Source organism: Podarcis cretensis (genome assembly GCF_951804945.1).
Source record: "Podarcis cretensis genome assembly, chromosome: Z".
Lineage (NCBI taxonomy): Eukaryota > Metazoa > Chordata > Lepidosauria > Squamata > Lacertidae > Podarcis > Podarcis cretensis.
Genome location: NC_137184.1, coordinates 41,653,813 through 41,664,129, shown reverse-complemented (window position 1 = coordinate 41,664,129; position 10,317 = coordinate 41,653,813). Strand labels below are relative to the sequence as shown.

The 10,317-nt window shown below is 43.9% G+C and overlaps 1 long non-coding RNA gene across 1 annotated transcript; it reads right to left on the bottom strand.

Annotated features, from left to right (window-relative positions):
* Positions 1-314: 314 nt before the first annotated feature.
* Positions 315-8,878, bottom strand: LOC307208343. The gene is made up of 2 exons (XR_013835112.1): positions 7,847-8,878; positions 315-1,543 (listed from the first exon to the last, which is right to left on the bottom strand). It is a non-coding gene; the product is annotated as an uncharacterized lncRNA (long non-coding RNA).
* Positions 8,879-10,317: the final 1,439 nt, after the last annotated feature.

Below are 10,317 nucleotides of genomic sequence, written 5' to 3'. Positions count from 1 at the left end.
ACTTGTTTATTGAGTATTCATTATGATTTGTTTAGGTTAGATTATGTACTGCTTGATTAGGAATGGCTTAGAAAGTGGATTCCCATTTAGTGCTGTGCTTACCTAATTCACACATTATGAAAACATCTGAGACCTGAAACACAGCCATCCTTCAAAATCCGCTCTTCTGCGAATGTTGCAGTGCGGTTCTCCAGCCAAGTAATCCATACAAAAAAACACATGTGCAAATGTGCATGTAGCAAGTGCATTATACACATGACATGAACCAAACATTTAAATAAAATAACTTTTTGATCCATCTCCTCTTTGGCATCCTTCAAACTGCCATTTATTGCTTTGATGTTTGGTTCATGTTAAAATGAATCTGCTGCTTTCTCCATCAAAATAGAAGAACCTCAAAGTTGCATACAACAAAATTTAAAATTACAATAATAGAAAACAGCCAAAATAAAGTAATGCAGTTAAATAATGAAAATATCTGAGCCACGGGGAAAAAATGTGAATAAAATCACAGGCAGTGTGGTGAAAGTGCTTAAGAGTGTCAGGCTTAAAACATGAGAGACAGAGATTCAAAGCAAAAATGTTGTGTGAATCAGCCCTTGGACTGCATATCATCCATTGTTTAGTAAGCTCTAGGGATCAAAAGTTTCTATCCCTGGAGCTCTTTGCCTTTGATTTTCAGGGGCCAAAATGTCTAATGCCAAAACTGCAACCTACATAAACCAGACGGGCTTATATCGCACACTGAAAACATCTTTAACTTTTATGAACACCATTTGAATGTTTAGGAAGCTGCCTTATACAGAGTCAGATCATTGCTACATCTAGCTCAGTACTGCATGCACTGACTGGCAGTAGCTTTCCAGGGTTTCAGACAGAAAGTATTTTCCCAAGCTCTACCTGGAGATGCTGGGGATTGAACCTTCTGCACCCAAAGCAGCCCCCCCCCCCCTTTCGTTCTGTCAGCCTTATGATTACTTGCAAATCTCTCATTTTGGAGGAGCTTAGCACATCCTTTTCAAAAACAGCATGTGCAATTTCTCCTCCTGCATCTGCTGTGAAAGAGCTTTCGAGTGTTCTGTAGTTGGGTTGCCACCTCCTCTCACTGCCAAAATGCAGAGGTGATAATGATGTAGGTCATTGTGGCCTTCCTGACCTACATATGTCAATGCTCTTCTGGGGTGTTACTCACAGTTACAGATGTAGAACAGACTGAATGCTGTTCTACATCTGGACCTATTATCAGTTAATGAAGAGTCTATTTGTGTATTACCAGGTTATATAAAATAGAGAGCCTGTGAAATACAATAGTATATTCGCTTGTTTCACTCTTCACCACAGTACTGGACTGAATTTTCCATTCGACAGCATTCCATTTTAAACCAATTTCCACCCAGAAAAGAAGGGCTTCCCCCTTCTTATGCAGAAGGTATCTATCCCAAGATCTGGCCTGAGGCAGATGATGTAGAAAGTTTGCTGAACCAAAGCAGGCCTGGTTCTGTTTATGTCTGGAAGGTAGATTGCTGGATAACTCCTATGGATGCTGCCCTCAAGTTCATAAGAGAGAGAGAGAGAGAGAGAGAGAGAGAGAGAGAGAGAGAAAGGATACAATTTTCTCTATTTTTGATATTCAGTTGATAAATTCCAATAATTATAGCGCCAAAGTGGCACCACCCACATAGTAGGAGAAGGTATCAGCTACCTCGCAGAAGCTTCAAGGTTTGCAGAAGTACAAACAAATATTTCAAACATTCCCACCCATGGCCATAACACAGCCCAATTAAGAAGCTATAGAATGCTGAGTGACTGTCAAGAATTGGGTTGGAATAGAAAAATGGGTGAAGAGGAATGGAGTGGCTGGTATCTTGGACACTTGGTGCTTCACACTGCAACATTTTTTTAATAGACCTGTGTTATAGACCTGCCTTTCTAAAACCAGTAGAACCAACAATGGGAGCAACATGCCCCCCCACCAATTCACAACAAAATGGAAGTGGAAACAGATTTCACCCCGACACAAAATAAGGCATGCTTAGAATAAAGTAGGAAAAATATAGCAGGCATCCTATTTCGATTAGGGAACATGCACTGTACCAAAACACCAATAGTTCCTCCACTGCACAATCATGAACAATAGTAGGTTTGGGTTGTAGTCTATATTTCCCATTCGAAAAAGCTGAGAGGAAAACAGTGGTGATTTTAAACATTGGCAGACATTTGAGTAGAGTGAGCAGGAAGAAACACTGGTGGAGGAAGGAAGTGGCAGGTTTGACTACAGTGAGAAGGGAGTTTGGAAAAAACTGTTGTGTTGGCTTTCTGTTGTTAGTTTCTGTGATGTCATCCTTTACTAACAATCCCTTAGTTCTAGTTACAGCTAGGTAGCCATGTTGGTCTGCCATTGTTGAAACAAACAAACAAAAATCCTTCCAGTAGCACCTTAGAGACCAACTAAGTTTGTTATTGGTATGGGATGAAGTGTGCATGCACACGAAAGCTCATACCAATAACAAACTCACCATATTTTTCGCTCTATAGGACGCACTTTCCCCCCTCCAAAATTAAGGGGAAATGTGTGTGCGTCCTATGGAGCGAATGCAGGCTCCTTGGCTTCAGCGATAGCAACAGGACTGAAGCGCAGAGGGAGCGCTCCCAGTCCCACCAGGAGATGCTGGGGACTGAACCTGATGCCTTCTGCATGCTAAGCAGTTGTTCTACCACTGAGCTATGGCCCTAGCTCACAATATTGCTGTCAGGATAAAATGGAGAAGGTGGAGGCTGAAGTGTGTATGCTCTGTGGAGGAAAGGTGGGATAGAAGCATAAGAAGGAATAAAGTGTGTAAACCAGCCTATAAGTGAATAAACTACAGTATATATCTAACATAATTTCCTAATAATTTGTATATAAATTATAAAAGTGGTATATAAATTTTGTTAAATAAAAAAAGAGGAAATGTTCAGACTTTCAAACAGTATGTTATGCCTGAGCCTTCACTGCTGAAACTCCCAACAGCATTTTCATGCTCACAAACACCTGATGAAGGAACCATTGTGACATAACCCATTCAAGCAGAGTGAAGGGGCAAGAGGCTGTCAACAGTGGCAGTAGTTGGGGGCTCCCATCTATTCAAAAGCCACAGAAAGTCTTTTCATACTGCCTGAGGAATTAATCCCTTATTTAACGTTCATAATTGCTGGATCGATTTAACCAGACTGGAGCTAACATTTGCTTGGATTTGGCACCATTGATAGGGAACTGCCTGCTGCGTCCTCTGCTTTGAAGTCACCCTGGTCTTTGGGCCTCCAGCACCTTCTTCAGCATGTCCAACCCATCTAAGAGGCGTATGATACTGGTGTTCCACTGGGTTAGGAAGAAGCCCCTGACAGAGAAGCCGTGCTCTACCATCTCAGCCAGACCTTCTGCCTCTGCACCGGCTTGCAACACTCCTCACATTTCACCCTACTTCACGAGGAGCAAGACACAACCCGCTCTGCTCCAGAGGTCCAGCAGGCGCAAGGTGCCGCGATTGCCGAATCTCACCGACCCCAAGTTTTTAAGATCTGTCATTGGCAGCATTGGCCGGAAGAGAGCCCACAGGCGTGGCAAGCAAAAGAAGACTCCAGCAGGAACAGGAAAAGGGCTGAGGGCTAGGCTAGAGGCAAGAAGGCTCCAAAGCTATTGGCGGGGGGGAGGGATTGCTTTGGAAGATGCCTTCTCACAATCTCTACCCTTGAACCACGTAAGGACATCAGAAGTGCCTGCTGGATTGGCCTGTCTAGTCCAGCATCCTGTTCTCACAGTGGCCAACCAGAGGCCTGTGGAAACAAGAGCATTCTGTATTCCCTTCCTGCATCTTCCAGCAACTACTATTCACAAAGGTTACTGCCACTGACTGGAGGTAGAGCATAGCCATCGTGCCTAGTGGCCATTGATAGCCTTTCCTGCTTAAAAGCATCCAAGTTGGTGGCCGTCACAGCTTTCTGTGGGATTGAGCTTCCAGAGGGGTAGCTGAGCATGCCTGCTGCAGGAAAAACAGGCATTAAAAGCACATTTCTCCCAAAGAATCCTGGGAATTGCAGTTTGTAAAGGGTGCTACAACAGTTTCCAGGATTCTTACAGGGGAGAAGCGATAATGCTTTTAATGTATGGTGTGTACACAGCCTCAAATTAGCTCCACCAGCTCTGTAATATTAGAGCAAAGATTATAATGCATATTGTTGTTGTTGTTGTTGTACTTTTATAAATATTATAAAACCCATTCCTGCAAGCCATGTAGCCTGGAATAAACCCAGTCACCCCTCCCATCATTAATTGTTTCTACTAGGTGGGGAGGGGTGTGGGATCTGCTTCCCTGCCTTGAAGAAACGCGCAGGTCAGGTGTGTGCCCAGACCTGGTCACGCTTCGCAAGAGAGATGTGTTGGTTCAAGGTGGCCACGCTGCCTGCAACTTGCACTCCTTCCTGACATGTCTTCCCCAAACCCCTTCTTCCAGAGGCTGTGTTGAAGTTTTCCATCACGTGGAACACAAACTGGCGGAACTACCTCGAGGCTCAGGCAGTGGTGGAAACCTTCCTCAAGCATGAGACGCCAGAGAGCCTCTTGCAATACGAAGGGATCAAAGCAGCTGTGGAGTCTCTCCTACCATACACGGCACTTACAGAGGCTGGGCCGGTTACTGCAGGCCTCCATGTTCCTTGATTTTATGTGACAAAACGTGAAGTTGCCTGACGCTGCCAAGTGGGACGAGGAGATGGACACGTGATGAGCTTTATTTACTTATTTATTTATTATTAATTTTATTGAGTACAAATTATAAAAAAATACAAACATACAAAAAAAGGAAAATACCTGTAACCAATAAAAAATTAGAAAATATTTTACCTCTTCTCATATTTACAATTATTTACACCTCTACAAAACAATATTCACAATAAAGAAAAGAAATGAAAGGTAAAATATAAAAGAAAAGAACAAGAAGAAGATAAAGAAAAGGAAGAAATAAGATCAAGGATGAGAATTTTAAAAGTAGATAAGTATTCACTATATACAGCTATTTCCAATCTATATTTATGTTCAATAATGTATTTTCATCATATCCTTATCTAGCAAGTCCACCACATGTGGTATAACGTGCCTTTTGTCCTATTACATTTCCAGCATTTATTGTTGTTCATTTTATTCATTTTTGACAATCTGTCAGGAGTTAAGTACCATCTATGATGAATTTTTCTGTAGTTCTCCCTTAATAGGTCACACGCTGTAAAATTTATTTTTTTCTCACCCTTACATGGGTTTTGGATATACCGTATTTTCCGCTCTATAGGACACACCTTTCCCCCTCCAAAATTAAGGGGAAATGTGTGTACGTCCTATGGAGCGAATGCAGGCTTCTTGGCTTCAGGGATAGCAACGTGAAGCCTCCGAAGCGCAGAGGGAGCGCTCCCTCCACACTCCGGAGGCTTCGCGTTGCTTTCCCTGAAGCCTGGAGAGCGAAAGGGGTTGCTGCACACCGACCCCTCTCACTCTCCAGGCTTCAGGGATAGCCGCCTGAAGCCTTTAGAATGCAGCGCAAGTTCCCACTGCGTTCCAGAGGCTTCAGGTTCCTTTCACTGAAGCCAGGAGAGTCTTGCTCTCCCGGCTTCAACAAAAGGAACTCGAAGCCTGCAGAGTGCAGCGGGAACTCGCGCTGCGCTCCGAAGGCTTCAGGGATCTTTGAGGCTGGCAGTGGGGCAAAGCAGCGCTTGCCCCCACTGCCAGCCCCACAAGCTCGGGGGGCAGCGGGAAGGCGGTGTGCAGCCTTTGCGCTGCTCCCCAACCTGGTCTTTGAGGCTGGCGGTCTTTGAACAGTGCTTCCCCCCCCCCACCAGCCCCAAAGAGCAGGTTGAAAGGAACCTGAAGCCTCTGGAGCCCAGTGGGAACTCCTGCTGTGCTCCTGAGGCTTCAGGTTGCCTTCACTGAAGCCTGGAGAGTGAGAGGGGTCAGTGTGCAGTGACCCCTCTCGCTCTCCAGGCTTCCAAGGTAGCCGCCTGAAGCCTCCAGAGCACAAGGGGAACTCCTGCTGCGCTCCGGAGGCTTCGGGTGAACGCACCTTGAACGCACAGAATGCACCTTGTTTTAGAGGGGGAGAACAAGAAAAAAAATTTCATCCCCTCTCTGCGCAGCGCCCCTTCAGCGAAGCAGCAGGAGAAATAGAAGGGGCTCCATTTTAACAATTTTTTTTAACAATCCCTTAGTGTTACTTCACCCCTGCTTTACTCAAACCTCTGCTGCTGTTAAAAACTGTGGGAGATAAGCAGTCCAATCTAACAATGCATGTTCTTGCTAGTTAGCATGTGGAAGGGTCAACACCATAGAGATGTATTGTTGATAGGCAAACTCAGACCATAGAAATGAAATTGGTAGAGAAGGCTCTGTGTGATGTCCTTTCCCCTCTGCTCCTGAGAGGGAAGAAGCAAAAGAATTATTTCCTGTTCCTTCCTTTTATCTCTTTCTTTTCAACCAGCCATAGAAATGAATGTCTGTCCACTTGCTCCAGTAACATCAGGCACATGCCCGAAATGGTTTTTGCGTGTCGAGGTCCCCAGGGCCACCCCAATAACTCACACATCACACAGAATTTTTTGTTTAAGGTTTTTGGCATAATTTTGGCCACAACTTTATTAAAATACAAAAATGTGAGTGGTTGCTTAGGCATTGGTTGCGACTATCTGCCCCCACCATAGGGGACAGACTGACATTCCGCACAATGCGAAAGTCAGAAAAGGGGAATACACTTGGAGGTAGTGTCGGAGCAGGGAACCTGCCCTCAGCCCTCCCCAAATGCAGCCAGGAGCTCATTGCTATGGCCCGAGCCCCCTTGACAGGGTGGACAAGCAATAGTTAGCCCCCGATTTCTTTAACGGAATCCCTTGCAGCAGCAGCATTAGAAGGGCAGGCACAGCCAGTTCATGCCCCTCAACCAACCAAACCATAAACCAATGCCTAACCGTAACCTTACAAGTTGTGACGATTTGCTACACAGTAGGCAAAAACCAAAGGGCCCCAGCCAATCAGCCAGATGGACAAAATTCCTACCGGGCCCCTGCCCCAAAGCAGACGACCCCCATGACAGGCATAGTAAGGTCAAAGCGAACAACCCTATTCTAGGGAGGGAGGGACGGGCAATCCGATGCATGGGCGAAAAGAGAAAGCCCTACGCTCGTGCAAGAAATTTTAGCATTTCTAGCTGTCAATCAACAAATGGCAACATTAACTTCTTCCCAACAACAAGGGAAGCCCCAATCGCATCAGTGGCCAACGGTCAATCAGCCCGCCCCACAACTTTGGAGTGTCCTGGTGGCCCCCAGCGCAACACGTGCTCTCCATGAGGGAGAACACACTTTGCTGTAAACGCTAGTATTTTTCCTGCACTTATTTGTACTGCTGTTGCTGCTAAGGACAAATACTTGGCTGTAAGTAAACTATATGTTTGAACTTACTTTTCAGTCTGTAGCCTGTTTCTTTGATAAACAGGCTAAAAAAGGGGGGAGATCAGCCTTAATGGCTAATTCCTATGCCTTCAATTAATAATAATAATAGTAATAATAGTAATAATAGTAATAATAGTAATTTATTATTTATACCCCGCCCATCTGGCTGGGTTTCCCTAGCCACTCTGGACAGCTTCCAACAGAATATTAAAATACAATAGTCTATTAAACATTAAAAGCTTCCCAAAATTAAACTGCAGAAGATGGAATTTAAACTCTACTTGGCCCGACGCTTTAAAAACTGATCCCTTTGTCTGTTCACCCACACATGTGTGTCTGTGGAGGAATAAAACATGGTTAATTATATTTCCTCACCTACCTAATAAAGCCCATATAAACCAAACACTTCTTTCCTCTCAGTGTTTCTCCTTTCTTGCTGTACTCATATGTCTCCCTCTTCCATTCCTCAGTTGCCTTATATGAGAGAGATAAAGGATGCTGAAGCCTCAGATATTATACAGTACCTTCACAGAATGCATTTCACTCCTGGCACCATGTGTTGTTTTCGATATGGAGTTCCAGATTCAGTGTAGTGATTCAGAAGAGATATTTTATTAACAAGCAACACCCATATATGTGTAACATCAATCAACTGAACAAGCTGACAGGCTTGCTGTTAAAGATTCTATGCATCTTAAAGATGCAGCAACATATATCACCATGGGGTGTTAAAGAAAACTGCAGAATAGAAGGGAGGGTGAGGCATGGAAAATCGGGGTACCCTGTGTGCAAGGGACAGCTGAGAAAGGTAAGGAGGAGGGGACAAGGTAAAGGGGTTGAAGGTGAAAATGGGAGGTGCAAAGTGGGTTACAAAAAGGACTAAATAGTTTGGGGTGAAAAATTAAAGCAAGGGCATAAGAGGGTCTGGAGAATAGGAAGGGACTGTGGCTTCATAACTGGACAAAATATGAAAAAGGTGTTTAGCAGTTGCAATGTGTGGGAGGAGAAGGAGGTTACAGGAGGTTACCATAGGGGTGCTTTGTAGTGAATGGAGGGTTGCACAAAAGGCAGAAAAAGGAGGCACAAACATGGGTGAAAGTGGAAACAAGAGTGCCAAGTGAGGCTGCAGATCAGACTAGAGAGGCAGCTTCAGAAATATGGTTGGGAAGGTGGCAAGGAGTTGCACAGAGTAGGAAGTAAAAGCTCTAAGGCAGAACTTTCCAAACTCTGTGTCACAACACATTAGTGTGTCGGCTGCAGTGTGTAGGTGTGTTGTACGAACGCTCCCTGTGCTCCTCCCGGGGCTGAAAAGGGGTTAGTTTAACCTCCGGTTTGCAAGTAAAGCTGAATTACTGTGTCACGAAATGATGCATGTCTAAAAAGTGTGTCACCAACATGAAAAGTTTGGAAGGCTCTGCTCTAAGGGGTTGGGGGGGGGAGAATGACAAGGGAGTTACCAAGTAGAATTATTATTATTATTATTATTATTATTATTATTATTATTATTAATTGATATCTCGCCCATCTGGCTGGATTTCCCCAGCCACTCTGGGCGGCTTGCAACATATAAAACACAATGAAACATCAAACATTAAAAAATAAGATATCCTATACAAGCAACAAACAAACCAATAAATCAAGAAAAACCAATAACAACAACAATAATAAACAGTTTACAGTTATACCCAAATTAAAGTAACCACAAACCCCAACATTCAAAACATTCAACCAACACCAACCCAACAAAAATGAAACAGAGGAACCTAAAATAGAATTGTTTAAAACATTTTAAAACAGCCAGTTGCCCCAGCCCAAGAGTTGTTCCAGCAATGTCCCAGTGGCCTTCCGGGAGCCTCTTTTAGCTGTCCAGGGTGAGTCTGGGCCCCACCCCCTAGGCCAGGTGGAAATGGGTCTTGCAGCAGAGAATAGTTCTTTCTTCCAGCACTCACAGCAGCAGCAAGGAACAAGCAAGGGCAATGTGTATGTGTATCTTCTTCTTTGGCGATCCCTCATAGCCGAGTAAGATTGTCTTCCATGAACATGGTTTTAACAATGAGTCCGTAAAAGATTGTGGAGGCCAATTCTGGATCCATACGTCCTTCCACAGTGAGGACATTGGTTTCTGGGCAGGAGTTGATCATTGACTATAGTGAAGGCTTGCCAAATGTGCTTTCCTCTTAGCATGTTTCTCCCTTTCATCCTGAGTTTGAGCGTCTTCAAAGTCAATGACCACCTTCGGTAAAGGCTGTTCTCCCATTGGAGCACTCGCAATTCCATTCTAAACTATGAATAGCTGAACAAGTTTCTTCTTCCATCCAGGACACACTCAATAGGAAGCCACAGCAGGGTTTCACTTCCCAATATATGGACATGGAGTAAAAACCTCCAAATCTAAATAAAGAACTAAAACTGCAAGAGTCACTCAAAGTGTCCTTTTTTCTTTTTCTTTATTTCTATTTCCTATATTTTCCCAGTCAAACTTTCTAACTTCTCTAAACAGAGCTTAATAAAACTCACAGCTACCTCTTTTATAGTTGTGTGAGCTCATTTGTTTGTAAAGTGTGTTGAAATGGGGCAATCTGAAATGCATATATGTGTGTGTGTGTGTGTATGCACTGTTGTAAAACTTAACCTCATTTGGCGAATACCTTTATTCACACTTCTCAAACTGTTAAAGCTGCAAAAATCAGGTGCCGTAATCATCTTGTTTACTTTTTCTTCCTGTGAGATTTATTTTAAGGGGTAGCTTTGGAATGCCACACTTCAATGTATTCCCTCTTGTTGCATACACTGCGATGATTTCTTAAAAGACGCAAGATGGTCCCTAGTCAGTCTACTGGTGGTGTGTGG